Source organism: Chenopodium album, chromosome 19 (assembly GCF_948465745.1).
Source record: "Chenopodium album chromosome 19, dcCheAlbu1.1, whole genome shotgun sequence".
NCBI lineage: Eukaryota > Viridiplantae > Streptophyta > Magnoliopsida > Caryophyllales > Amaranthaceae > Chenopodium > Chenopodium album.
The window spans coordinates 33,365,584-33,380,511 of NC_137852.1; the positions used below are offsets into that span (position 1 = coordinate 33,365,584).

Sequence of the window (14,928 nt, forward strand, 5' to 3'; positions counted from 1 at the left end):
AAATATAACATTTTCAAAATTCCAAAATTATAAAGAAGCAAGCTAAGCAAGCCAAGCTAATCATCTTATTTTCACAATTTCCCACAAATCGATACATTTTTGTTACGCAAAACGAGACACCTACGTTATTTTTTTCTAATTAATTCTAAACTTAATTCGGGCCCTTAAGAGCTAAAATGACCCTTAAACCTTAACTGTAGATTTTTTGACATGTAAATTGATGATAAAGTTGAATCGGACTGCAATTTACAATTTATACTTACTTTGGGGCTGCAATTTGCAATTTTTTTTAAATGACTGTAATTTGCAAAATATGTTTTTTTTATATGGCTGTAATTTGCAAATTTTCCAGAAAAGTATCTATAATTTATATCTTGTATAGTAATGCTTTATTGTAAGAAAAACTAATAAATTACATACAAGGTAATTGAACTTACCCATAACTCATATACCAACAAGTTTAACTTGATCATCTTGTAACTTCCGTACCACATCATCCACAACCTGCTTTCTAGATTCCAAGTCACTACCACATTTCTTATAGCCATCAATGATAGATTTGACCTCTTCAGGCGACTGAGGTCGAGTCACTGTATCTTTTGGAACATCAGCAACTCGTTCATGAAGTGAGTTAGCCTTAACTTCAGCTTTTTTGCTGCACTTATACCGGTAAAGCGGATTATTATGGCAAGTTCCAAAGCAGCATTGATCTTTTTGTTTCCTATCTCCTTCATTCATAAGCTTCTTTAGCTTCTTATCTTTGTTCACCAATTTATCCACCTTCTGAAGCCAATTATAAGCTACTTCCCTCAATACTTATCCCTTGAGTTTCCCCTGCTTCACTTTCTCATTGATGTCATTCCAGTGACTAGTTAGTCCATCTAATTCTTCTTGAAGTTTGTTCACATTCTCTTCATAGTGTTTTATATAATTGTAAACCTATTTTATTTTATCTAACACTGGATCACTTAGATTCATTGCACATTTACCAACAATATCTGACGACATTTTTTTCCTTGTTACAATAAATCATCTACCATATTAAGAATTTAACAAGTACATTATTTGTACAATACACATAGAGGACACCCAATTTACTCACACGATACAAGTTTGTTAATATGAATATAAACTTATAATATATGAGTAACGAACATTTATTTGACTGAAATTATTAACATTATTGTACTTTAATTTGTAGTACTTTGTATAATTCAAAGATAATGAATACTTTGTATGTTGTGAAAATATAGGAAAAAGAACAAAGGCATGTAAAAAAAAGCATAATGAAAGTACAACATATGGATTTTATGCAAAGGATAGTCATAATGTACATTATATTTATATAAAAAAATTAAATAAACATATGATTATAAAAATAAATTTATATTATGCAGGTATGGTAAAAAAAGATGTAGAGGAATTCTTACAATAATTATTTTATAATTATAAATTATGTTATGACATATGTGTAATGTGCTTATGATTAAAGAAAATGCAAGATCTGATTTGAAGTCCGTTATATAAGTTTTGTTAATCAACAATCCTAGAACTAAATCATACTCTTGAATTTAATTCCCAATTTCCCAAATTGATGTAGCTGGATTAAGCTCTCAACAATCTCATAATCTAAGATTCAATAATGCAAACGATTTTGATAAAGATTACTATCTAGGAGGATATTTAACGATTAACTCTCACGAGACGCACATAAATAAATACAGAAGTATATCATATCACATTTTTATACTCTGTGCTAGAATATATACTATATTGAAAAGTTGAAAACTACTACCAAATAATCTAATTATCAATTTATTAATAATCATAAAGGAATAAATATTGAATGGAAGATGATAAAAGTTATCTTAAGCTTATTTATTTTTACTCATGTTATATACGAACTCAAATGTACATACGTATACGTATAAACGAGATACTACATGAAACATTACATACATATGAATTGAATGTATTTGAAAAACAATTAAATTAACGAATTTTAATGTAATGTAAAACATTTCGTTTGATTCTTATTTATACAATAGGCTTAAAGGGAAGATCTAATGGATAAAACTACAAATTAAATTATACACACAAGTACTGAAAATATAATTAACAGGCAAACCTTTTTGGTTGGGTTGATAAGCTGGTTGTTTTAAATCTCCAAAACCTGTAGTTGGATTTTTGTTTGTGATATGAATTATTTTAAACTTGTACAAAGTAATAATATAATAGCACCACCAATCAATATATAGACAAGATATAGAGTGGAAACTGTGATCCTTACTGTTGGAATAAAATATTTGCTTTGTTCACAATTAAATTATTAAATTATTATGCCTTTTCACTTTAGCGCTCCAAAAATTTTGGATATACCTTTTCCCAACCATAAGAAATTGCAATTATGTCCTACAAAAGTAGGAATATGGTATTGATTTTAAGTCAAGAAATTACAATCATCTCCTTGAAATTGGAATATAAAATTAATTTTATGTCAAGAAATTGCAATATTCGCTTTGATATTGGAATATAGAATTGATTTTATGCTAAAAAATCACAATCATCTCTTTGAAATTGGAATATAGAATTGATTTTAAATTAAAAAATTGCAATCTTCTGTTTGAAATTGTGGTAGAGGGATATTCGGTCGTTGGACGATCACCCTAAAACCAACAATATTTCTACCTAAACCAGCCTAAAACAAGTCTAGGGTAAGTAGAGGATCGTATCCACAGGGAATGGGTAAGTACACCGAGAGTATGAAACGGTTGCAATCTAGTTCGGTCACAAATTGGGTTTTGAATGGTAAGCTACTATATAAAAGAACGCTAGGGGAAACGGGATTCAACACCAACCAAAGCCAAGGAATCAATAACAGGGACAAATCATGAATACACATAGAGGATAGAAAAGGAACTTAACATTGCCTTCTTTCGAAGTCACAACATAAGTACTCCCTAGATTAAGCACTAACACGATAAGGATTAAGTCTCAAGGATAGGAAGTGGGTTTCTAGCTCGAGTTTGTCTCTCGATCGCTCCGAACTAGCATGAAGCTCGGATAATTGGGATTTCTCACCTAATTACCATACTAAAGCAACCTAGTCAATGAAACCAAACATCCAAAATCATGAAAGTAGCATAATCTAATTACACAAGAAAAGACTCACTCCGAAGCCCCATCTTTCGATGTGAGAAAAGGGATGAACACATGGGCATAATGTGGCCAACAAAATACACATGCAATTATCAATTCAAGCATAAACAACTATCAATCCAAGGTAGCACATGAATAATTCCAAGTCAATTAACCATAGCTTGGTTGGGTCTTCACCCAACCCCTAACTAAAAGACTACTCACTAAACATGGTGGAAATTACTCTAACAATTAAATCTAGGGTTTTCATGAATTCAAATAAGCTAGGAAAGAGATGAAACAAGGATGGATTAAACATGCAAGAACAAATAAACAAGATTAAGGGAGAAATTATCAACTCAAAGCAATTAAAATTAAAAATTAAGAGCAAGAGATAGAGGAAAGAGATTACTTAATAAACTTCAAAGTTGGGAAAATTGTTGAAATTGATGGAACAAACTTCCAATAATTCTACTACAATGATTGAGTTTGAGAAGATCTAAGCTAATTAATGAGGGTTGAGAAGAACTAAGGGCCTAGGAAAACTAAGAGGGCCAAAGAAGATCCAAAACTGAAGCTAAGTCGTCCTATTTATATGCCCAGAAATTACATCGTAAAATCCGTCAAAATTAGTCTTCAGAACAGGAGGAGCGCCCGCTCCAGTAAGTAGGAGCGCCAGCTCCTGGGTGTGGAGCGCCCGCTCCTGGGCTCTCTGCACGCCCTCTCCTCTTGCACCAGTTTGAGGCAGTTTGTAGAGGATCGGGGAGGAGCGCCCGCTCCTTGGAGGCTGCACGCCCGCTCCTATATGTGCAGGGGGAGGCAGAATGTGGTGCTGGGATGTGGAGCGGCCGCTCCTCTAAGGGTGCACGCCCGCTCCTGCCTGATATTGCTCCCTCGAGAAAGTCTTCATGCTCACGCTACTTAACCATAATCTCATTGAACCTACAAACACGAGCACACACATAAAAAGAAACGGGAAACCCAAAAGATGCAAGTATGCACAGAAAGAGTTAGAAAAAGGGATTGAAGTAGGGGAAAGAGTACAAAATTGTGTTTTAAAAAGCCATGATAAGTGGACAAATAAAACACTTATCAAATTCCCCCAAGCTAGCCAATTGCTTGTCCCTAAGCAATTCACTTGGCGCAAAAGAAACCAATAGATTAGTCCGCTCAAAGAAAAGCACATGTACAGATAAAAGAATCCTTAAGCAATAAAAACTCGAGTATGAGGTATATGCCTAAGATCAACCACGGTCATGACTAGCCAAGGCCTAGCTAACCTTCCCGAATGTACTCAACTTTGGTCCATTCAACCAATCTTACCGCGTCCCCAACACAAAGTTCAAATTCCCCCTAATGGTAGTGTCTCATGACTCCTCGAAGGAGCCGGAAGAAAAATAAACAAAAGAAGGTTTAGAACACTCGACATCTCAATGATAAGTACCCTCTCCATATGCTTGTGAACCAACTCCCTCCACCGACTATGGCTTCAACTACTCTACTAACATTACAAGACTCAAGGATTACGGCACAAAGTTAAGGCATAGAGAAAACTAGAAGTGCTTTGCAATTAAAGTCAAGCTAAGATATATAACACTAAGAGCAAACCTAAAGAGGTTCCTAACTTTGACCCAAATTACAAACTATGAATAAACTTGAAACAAAAATGCACCCCCAAGCTTGTTTAATTGCTAGGGTGGTGGCTATTCATCACTTCTTTTTCTTTCTTTCTTTCTCTATTTTTTTTTTCTTTTTCTCTTTTTTTTTTTTTTTTTTTTTTTTTTTTTTTTTTTTTTTTTCAAACTTGGCATTTACATCACAAACTATTATTTATAACAACTTAAAGATTGAACTAATGAAACAAGAATGACATGCCTTAACTTTGTGCGAATGAACAATACATAACAATCTTCATGATCACTAAGAGTGGTTTAGGCCGCGATCTTGGGAGTTAAGACTCAAGTTCTCGATCTAGGTACTAAATCAAAGAGGATCCTTGCCACTCATTCAAAATGTAGTAGGCTTGAAAAATATTACAACCTCACTTTTGGGAACAATGTGGGATCAATTACTACCTTTCGGGGTTCAAATTCCTTCGATATGGGCGACACCTTCTTACCACAATCCTAGACTTTTGGTTTCGTACATTCGGTAAGGTTATCCTCACACTAGCCTAAACTAGCCAATTCTATGTTCAACCAAGGGCATCTAAACCATACTCGAAATTTTATTACCAAAAGAAGGCAAATATCCATCACATGCAATCCAATATCATCATTGAGGACTATTCTAAAAGCAAAAAATGTTTTTTTTTTTTTTTTTTTTTTTTTTTTTTTTTTTTTTTTGGGAAAAAGGGGTAAAGGGACTAAAAGGAAAATATAAACAAGAAAAGAAGGGAAGGAGTTACCATTGATCTTGATGTAGTAGTGTCTCTTATATACAAGGTGATAAAAGAGTAGTGATTAGTAGCAAAGCAAACAAGGACTATTATGAGTGGATCATACACATACGAGTTAAACAATCATTCCACAATTCATAAATAAATCGTCATTTGCAAAACTAGGACAATTATAACACAAGCTCACTTGAATTCATTTTACCATCAAAGACACTAGTCGAACCATCAAGCCAAATGACTACAAGCAAAGATAATATATACAAAGTCTAAACTAATTAAAGGAAACACAATTTTTTTTTTTTTTTTTTTTTTTTTTTTTTTTTTTTTTTTTTAGAGGAGGGGAAAGAGGTACTAGTTAAAGAATTTGGATTAAGGGCTTTGGATTTTTGGGTTTTGGATTTTTGGGAAGGAGAGGAGGCTCATCAACGAATATCATCATCAAAAATGAAGCACATAAACCAAACCAAGCTCATCAAAATGCAAACATTCAACCATTAACTAACCTATCAAGACAAACGGAGCATAATCAAATTAAGCACAAAACTAGCAACATCAAATCCCAACTCTATGCAAGGCCTAAATACTCCCCCAAGCTAGACATTTAGTCACCGTTTCAATGAAACAAAATAGGTAATGAAGTAACCTCCCCCCAAGCTTGGGATTGGCACCGTCCTCGGTGTCCCAAGAAGTGAAAAGGGGCAATGAAACGGTGACTAGAATGCCTAGACCATCTAATTATGTCGGCGTCCCGGCGAATAGTGATAATTGTAGTTAATATCTACATCACTAGAAGTGGCCGGGGCGTCTACATAAGGAGGTAGATCATAGTTGGGGCAAGTGCGGTAATGGCCAAAGTCCGGCACACCTTGCTCACCCCAACCACCATCATAGCCGGGTGGAAACCCGTAATGCCCCCTTAGGGGGGGATCGAGCACCTCCGAAGATGAACTATCTCCACTAACCTCGGGGACATAGTAATAGCTAGGGTCGCCCCTATAATCACTTCCCCCGGGTTGTGTGTAGTCATAAGGGGGAAAGGAGCGAAGCTCCTCAATTGAACTACGCGGGCCTTGCCAAAAGGGGTAGGTGGGTTGGCCATTGTTCCAACCCGCTACCGGCCCTTCTTGAACGGGACGGTTGGGATAGTTGAGGTAAGGGAGAAAGTCTCCCCTTTCAACTTGATGTTGGTAGCTTCTCTCCGCTACAAAACTTTGGTACTCATTTTGTTCAAGAAGTCTTTGATTGGTTAGATTTAATTGGTTGAAAGCAATTTCCACATCAAAGAGAGAAGAGGAGGAAGAGGAACCATCTACCCTAGATTGGGGAATGGAGGATGTACTCATACGACGGGGTACGGGTACATTCTCGCCACCACCGGCCATACCTCGTGGGAGTTGATCTCTTGGCACTTGCCATGTGTCCCCCACCGAGTTATTAACCGCCGGATTTGGGAGAGTGCAATAATGCACCCCATTGACCTTCCAACTAAAGCGAAGATTTCGGCCCGGAATTTCACTAAGGAACTTCATATCACTAAGTGCCTTAAGATCAAGCATGTTAGAACTTTGGACCGGGGTCATTTGGTCTAGAAAAGACCCAAACCCTAACTTCCTCGCAATAATTGAAATCATTCCCCCGCATCTAATCTCTCCGCTCATCTCTCCACTTTCTCTTATTTCAATACATCTCTTGATGAACAAGTATCCCATGTTCACATTCCCTTCCACATTTCCTTCGAATCTTGAAGCTAGAAAGAGGCATTTGATCTCCTCTTTAGTTAGCTTCCCTAAGTCTTGTTTAGAAAAACAAGCATAGCTCATGATTCGCATGAAGATTCGAAGGACGGGGTGGATAATGTGGCTAGCATGGCTAGACCGGGTTGTGAAATTGGGATACCCCGCAATGGTATTCCACCACACTTGCTCCTCATAACTTGAGAAGTAAGTACCATTGGGGTCATAGACTTGGTTGAGGGTGGGCCATTCAAAAATTTCGTTCAATCTCGTCAAAGTTAAGGTTTTTTCGACATTGAACATTCTAAATTTTATTTCGCATTCCAATGGCTCATCCTCAAGGTTTATGCGCTTCATAGAAACCGATGAGAGGAATTCAAGAGTTAGGGAAGAAAAGGTTTCTTCCGCAAGGTCCAAGAAGTCTAGCCAACCGAAGTTTTCGGCTACTCTTCTAATTCCCTCATCGACCCCTAGAAGTCGCATTGAATGTTGATGATAGAATCGGGTTGGAATAATTTTTCGTTTGGAAAGGTCATCGAAAGGCTTTTTAAATCGTTTATCGATTTTTAAAGTTGGTGGTGGGTTAGGGTTTTCTCGTTGTGAAGGGGATGAAGATGTTTGAGGTTCACTTGTTTTTCTTTTCTTAATCCCTCCAATGAATTTCTTCATTTTTTTTTCTTTTAGTTCGGAAAAAGGTAATTAGGAATAACACTCAACAACAAACAACTCCACACACACCCTTAACTTCAAACCCCCTTTAAAAATCCAAATGTACCTGTTCCACAACACAACCAACAATATATTCCAACACACAAATTCCCAACAACAATGTACTTCACTAATTTCACACAAATCACATTTACAAGATCACAATGTTTAAGCAATTTTCAATCACAATTTCAACTATTCTAAAAATCATTCACAATTTTCTCCAACAATTCTCCATAAACAACAATAATTGTTCAATTCCAACCAATCATGCAATCAACTACACAATTTATATGAAATAAACAATAATTATGAAAATTTGAAAAAGAAAGTTAAGTAGAGAAGTGGATTATACCAAATAGAGTATGAAAATACTCTAAAATCCTCCAAGGCTACCCAAATTTGCTCCTCCTTCAAGCTTTCACCTTTTTGCTCTTGTTCTTCAATGGAGATTTTGTGGGTTTTCGAATTTTTGACCAAATTTGTGAATTTTTGTGATTTTTAGAAAGAGAATTGGAAGGAGAGTAAGAATTTGTAAATTTTGAGTGAAAAAAAATGAAGGATTGATGATGATTTTGATGAGAGAAGGTAGAGAAGATGGGGTTTTTAGAGTGAGAAAGAGGTGGGTAAAGAGGAGAGAGAAGATGAATATGGGTAAATGAGAGGTGGAAAATGAGAGAAGGTAAAAAGAGATAAGGGGAAATCTCTTTTTTTTTTACACGGCAGGGGTGGAGCGCCCGCTCCTGCCTTCGGAGGGACCTACTGCCTCCATTTCGTCAGTAGGAGCGGGCGTGCAGGGTGTTAGGAGCGCCCGCTCCTACAATTTCTGGAGTTCCTGTCACTTTTTTTTCAAAACTCAATTTTTTATTTTTTTATTATTTTTTTTTTTTTTTTTTTTTTTCGAGAGCTGAATATAGGAGCGGGCGTGCAGGGTGTTAGGAGCGCCCGCTCCTATAATTTCAAGAGTTCCTGCCCAGTTTTGAGTATACAGGAGCGGGCGTGCACTCCTTCAGGAGCGCCCGCTCCTACATTTTCTGTAGTTCCTGCTTATTTCTTGATATAGAGGAGCGGGCGTGCAGGGTGTTAGGAGCGCCCGCTCCTACAATTTCTGGAGTTCCTACCTGTTTGCTGCTAGTAGGAGCGGGCGTGCACTCGGGTAGGAGCGCCCGCTCCTAACTGGAGTTTCCAAATCTGCCTCATTTTCTTTTCTCCAAGCAAATTACCTATATCAAAACAAAACACTAAACAAAACATTCAAAATGTTAAGTGTTAGTTTAAGCTCTTTCATCTCTCTCTCTCGCTTTAAATTTTTTTTTTTTTTTTTATTTTTTTTTTTGTAAAAGCAAAAATACTCGGGTTGCCTCCCGGGAGCGCTTCTTTAACGTCACTAGCTTGACGCCCTTCCGTTCACATTAAATGGAGACATTGAATTCCTTGACCTTGATGGAGTGAACCACACCTTTCTTGTCACCCTCATAATAAATCTTGAGGCGTTGACCATTCACTTTGAATGCTCCGGTGCTATCACTCCAAACTTCAATTGAGCCATAGGGAAATACCTTTACAACTTGAAAAGGACCACTCCACCTTGATTTAAGCTTTCCGGGGAAGAGCTTTAACCTTGAGTTGTAGAGAAGGACCTTATCACCTTCCTTGAAGTCCCTCTTGATAATGTACTTGTCATGAAACTCCTTAGACTTTGCCTTGTAAGAGCTTGCATTATCGTATGCGTTCATTCTCAATTCCTCTAGCTCATGCAAGTCTAGCATTCTTTTCTCTCCGGCAGTTTTGAGGTCAAAATTCAAGGCTTTAATTGCCCATTGAGCCTTGTGCTCCAATTCCACGGGCAAATGGCAAGACTTCCCATAGACCAACTTGTAAGGAGTGGTCCCTATGGGTGTCTTAAAAGCTGTACGGTATGCCCATAAGGCATCATCAAGTTTTGCCGCCCAATCCTTCTTACTTCTAGCCACGGTCTTCTCCAAAATGAGCTTGATTTCTCTATTTGAAACCTCCGTTTGGCCGCTTGTCTGAGGATGATAGGACAAACCCACCTTATGGTGTACTCCGTACTTGGCCAATAAAGCTTTGAATGTTCGATGAGAAAAATGAGACCCTCCATCACTTATCACAGCCCGTGGAACGCCAAATCTTGGGAATATGATCTTTCTAAACATCTTCATCACCACCTTGGAGTCATTCTTTGGTGATGCAAGAGCTTCCACCCATTTTGACACATAGTCCACCGCTACTAGAATGTAGAGATTACCGTAAGATGAAGGAAAGGGACCCATGAAGTCGATCCCCCAAACATCAAATACCTCCAATTCCAAGATCGGATTTTGAGGCATCTCATTTCTTTTTGATATGTTCCCGGTTCTTTGGCATTTGTCACAAGTCTTCACAAAGACCCATGCATCCTTGAAGAGAGTAGGCCAAAATAACAAACATTGCAACACTTTTTCCGCCGTTTTGTTTGCTCCCATATGACCACCACATTGTGATGAGTGGCACATATGAAGCACACTTTGAATTTCATCGTCGGGAACACATCTTCTCAAAAGATCATCTACCCCTATCTTGTACAAAATAGGATCATCCCATATGTACCTTTTCGACTCGTGCTTCAATTTTCTTCTTTGTTGAGGGGTGAACTCCGGTGGAATTGCCTCACAAGACAAGTAGTTCACTATATCGGCATACCAAGGCAATGACTTTGCTTGGATAGCATACAAAACATCATCTTTGAGATCATCATTGATTGGAAGTTGATCAACATCTTCATCTCGGATTTCCAACCTTGACAAATGATCCGCTACCGAATTTTCCGTCCCCTTTTTGTCTTTAACCTCTATATCAAAATCTTGTAAAGCAAGCACCCATCTCATCAACCTAGGCTTTGAATGCTTCTTGGACATGAGATATTTGATTGCCGAATGGTCGGTGTAGACAATGGTTTTTGAACCCAAAAGGTAGGAACGGAACTTGTCAAAGGCGTAGATTACCGCAAGAAGCTCCTTCTCGGTCGTGGTGTAGTTCTTTTGTGCATCATTCAGTGTCTTGCTTGCATAGTGGATCACGTGCACCCTCTTTTCTTTCTTTTGCCCCAACACGGCACCAACCGCCGTGTCACTTGCATCACACATTAGTTCAAAGGGGAGGCTCCAATCCGGAGCTTGCACTATTGGTGCCGAGATCAATGCTTCCTTCAACCTACAAAACGCATCTAGACAAGCACCATCAAATACAAAATCACACTCCTTTTGAAGAAGTGTAGTAAGAGGTTTGGCTATTTGAGAGAAGTCCTTGATGAAACGCCGATAGAAACCGGCATGTCCCAAGAAAGATCTCACCCCTTTCACATTAGTAGGGGGTGGGAGCTTCTCTATTACATCCACCTTAGCCCTATCAACCTCAATCCCCTCATGGGAGATCTTATGGCCAAGAACAATGCCTTCTTGAACCATAAAATGACATTTCTCCCAATTAAGGACAAGGTTGACCTCTTCACACTTTTTCAAACATCGCGTGAGATTAATTAAACAATCATCAAAAGAACTTCCCCCAACCGAGAAGTCATCCATAAAAACTTCCATTTCTTTTTCAATCATATCCGCAAAAATTGCCATCATACATCTTTGGAAGGTAGCGGGGGCATTGCATAAGCCAAATGGCATCCTACGGTAAGCATAGGTGCCATATGGACAAGTGAATGTTGTTTTCTCTTGGTCATCCGGGTGAATTGGGATTTGAAAGAACCCGGAATAACCATCAAGATAACAAAAATACTTGTGAGATGCTAGCCTTTCCAACATTTGATCAATAAAAGGCAATGGGAAGTGGTCTTTCTTGGTGGATGTGTTTAGCCTACGATAGTCTATACACATCCTCCAACCGGTAATAGTTCTAGTAGGGATGAGTTCACTTTTTTCATTTTTAATAACCGTCATCCCCCCCTTTTTAGGGACTACTTGCACCGGTGCCACCCATCTACTATTAGAAATAGGATAAATGATACCGGTGGCAAGTAGTTTAAGAACTTCCTTCTTGACCACTTCAAGCATTGGAGGATTAAGCTTTCTTTGTCTTTCAATTGATGGTTTAGCATCATCCTCCAATGAAATTCGATGCATACAAAGCGTTGGGCTTATACCTTTCAAATCATCCATTTTATATCCCAAAGCTTTGCGATGCATCCTCAATACATTCAACAATTTCGAGGTTTGAACCTCATCCAATGAAGCATTAACAATAACCGGAAATGTAGAAGATGGACCAAGAAACTCATACCTCAAGTTGGATGGTAGAGGTTTTAGCTCTACACTTGGGCATTCCTTACCATTGCCGTTCATGAGTTGCTTCTTCACTTCTTCTTTCCCAATTACTAGGTTTGCTTCTTCCTTGTCCATGGGGGTGGAGTCAAGAATCTCCACAATTGGCTCCATCTCCATGTTTTCATTGCAAAACCTATCTTTGCTTTCAAGTTCATACTCAAGAGAATCATTAGTGTTATGCAAATGCAATTGTATGGATTCATTAATAACATTCTCAACAATATCAATACTCATACAATCATCCATGTTGGAAGGACATTTCATAACTTGGTTCAATTTGAATTCCACTTTCTCTTTTCCAACAAGCAAAGACAATTTACCATGTTTCACATCAATAATAGCCCCCGCCGTGGCTAAGAAAGGCCTACCTAGAATTATGGGGACATTCAAGTCCTCATCCATATCAAGCACAATAAAATCCACCGGAATGTAAAGTTTGCCCACCCTAAGGGGGACATCCTCTAATTTTCCCAAAGGCATCTTAACCGAACGATCGGCTAATTGAAGGGAAATGTTGGTGGGCTTTAACTCTCCTAGGCCAAGTCTTTTGCACATAGAAAGAGGCATCAAGCTTATGCTAGCACCAAGATCACATAAAGCACGATCAATTACCATTTCACCAATAGCACATGGAATAGAAAAACTACCGGGATCTTCAAGCTTAGTGGGCAACTTATTTTGAATAATTGCACTACAATTTTCCGGCATATTAATCGTTTCCACAAAATCAACTTCTCTTTTATTACTCAAAATGTCTTTAAGAAATTTAGCATAAGTTGGCATTTGTTTAATAGCATCGGTGAATGGAATGTTAACATAAAGCTTCCTCAAGACTTCCAAAAACTTAGCAAATTGTTCATCAAGTCTAGACCCGGCAAACCTTCCCGGAAAAGGAAGCTTTGCCACATGTAGTGGGATTTCACTCTCTTTTTTTTCTTTTTCAACTTCTTTCTTTTTGTTTTTCTCTTCTTCTTCTTCTTCTACTCTCAACTCTCCATGGGAATCACTCATTTCAATCACTCTTTCCTTTGACTTCTCACCTTCTAAGTCATGTTGCATTCCCTTCCCTAGAACTTCCCCCAAGCTTTTTCCACTTCTAGTTACAATGGCATTGGCTTGCTCTCTAGGATCTAGACCTTGGCTAGGCAATGAGGTACTAGACTTGCCTTTAAGGGCACTAGCTATTTGGGCCATTTGATTTTCCAACATTTTATTGTGGGTTTGCATTTGCTTTAAGCTTTCCTCTAAGTCATTTGTCTTTTTAGTTTGGGAGTTCATGAATTGTTCCAACATGCTTTCTAGATTAGACTTAGGAGGAGGAGGAGCTTGAATTTGAAGTGGTGGTCGAGGGACAGGAGCTATGGTTGGTCTTACTCCTCCATTAAAACCGGGTGGGTTGTGAGTGGAAGAGTATTGGCCTTTTTGTTGGTATCTATTGTCATTTCTATAATTCCGTTGATTATTAGACACATAATTACCACTACCACTAGCTTGACCTTGACCACTACCTTGCCCTTGGTTTTGGCCACTTCTCCAACCAAAATTAGGGTGATGTTTCCATCCCTCGTTGTAGGTGTTGGAATAGGGGTCAAACCTAGGATTAGCATTCACGTTATTGACTTGTTCCATGGAAGGGGAAGGGGAACATTGCTCATTCAACAAATAACAATCGGAAGACGCATGGTCTTCACCACCACATACATCACAAGACATCAATTGCATAGACACATTATCATTCGAAGAATTAGATGCACGTGAATTAGGGAGGGGGGAGATAGGAGGGGGAGAAGATTGCATTTGGTCAAATTTAGAAGACAAGGCATCCAATTTTGAACTAAGCATGTTAATAGCATTTACCTCATACTTTCCCCCTCTCCTAGAGGTGCTTCTCTCATCGGGGCTCCAATCGGTGTAGTTTTGGACTACATCTTCTATGATCTTTAATGCCTCCGCGGGTGGTTTGTTCATGAGTGGCCCACCCGAAGCTCCATCTAAGAGTATGCGGTCCGATCTCAAGAGACCTCTATAGAATCCATGAAGCAAGAGCCAATCTTCCATCCCATGGTGGGGACATTGTTGTTGATAGCTTTTGAATCTCTCCCAAGCATCGTAGAGAGACTCATCGGGCTCTTGTTGGAAGTTTGAAATCTTGGACCTCAACTCCGCCGTTTTTCCAAGAGGAATGAACCTCCCAAGGAATGCTGAAGTTACCTCATTCCAGGTTGTCAATGAATTCGGAGTCAACCTATCGAGCCAATCACTTGCACTCCCCGAAAGAGAAAATTTGAACATGCTTAGAAGAATGTACTCCGGAGTCACCCCATTTGCCTTCACGGTGCTACAATACCGTGTGAATTGCTTTAAATGCGCAATGGGGTCCTCATGCTTTGCCCCGGAGAATTGATGACCCTCAATCAAGGTGATAAGGGCGGGCCTTATCTCGAAATTATTTGCTTCGGTAGTGGGAGTAACAATCCCACTTGCTTCTTGATACGGAGGAGGAACACCAAATTCTCTCAAAGTCTTATTTGGAAGAGCCATCTCAAATTGGTGAAGAGGTGGAGAAGTTGGAGAATTTGTCCTTGGTGACTCTAGTGGAATGGTTTCTCCACTAGTC

General features: G+C 38.6%; 1 non-coding gene across 1 annotated transcript; it reads left to right on the forward strand.

The window, feature by feature from the left end:
* The first annotated feature begins 14,367 nt into the window (after nt 1–14,367).
* On the forward strand, nt 14,368–14,474 carry LOC145596241 (small nucleolar RNA R71). Its single transcript, XR_014103105.1, has one exon. It is a non-coding gene; the product is annotated as a small nucleolar RNA R71 (small nucleolar RNA).
* The last annotated feature ends 454 nt before the right edge of the window (nt 14,475–14,928 follow it).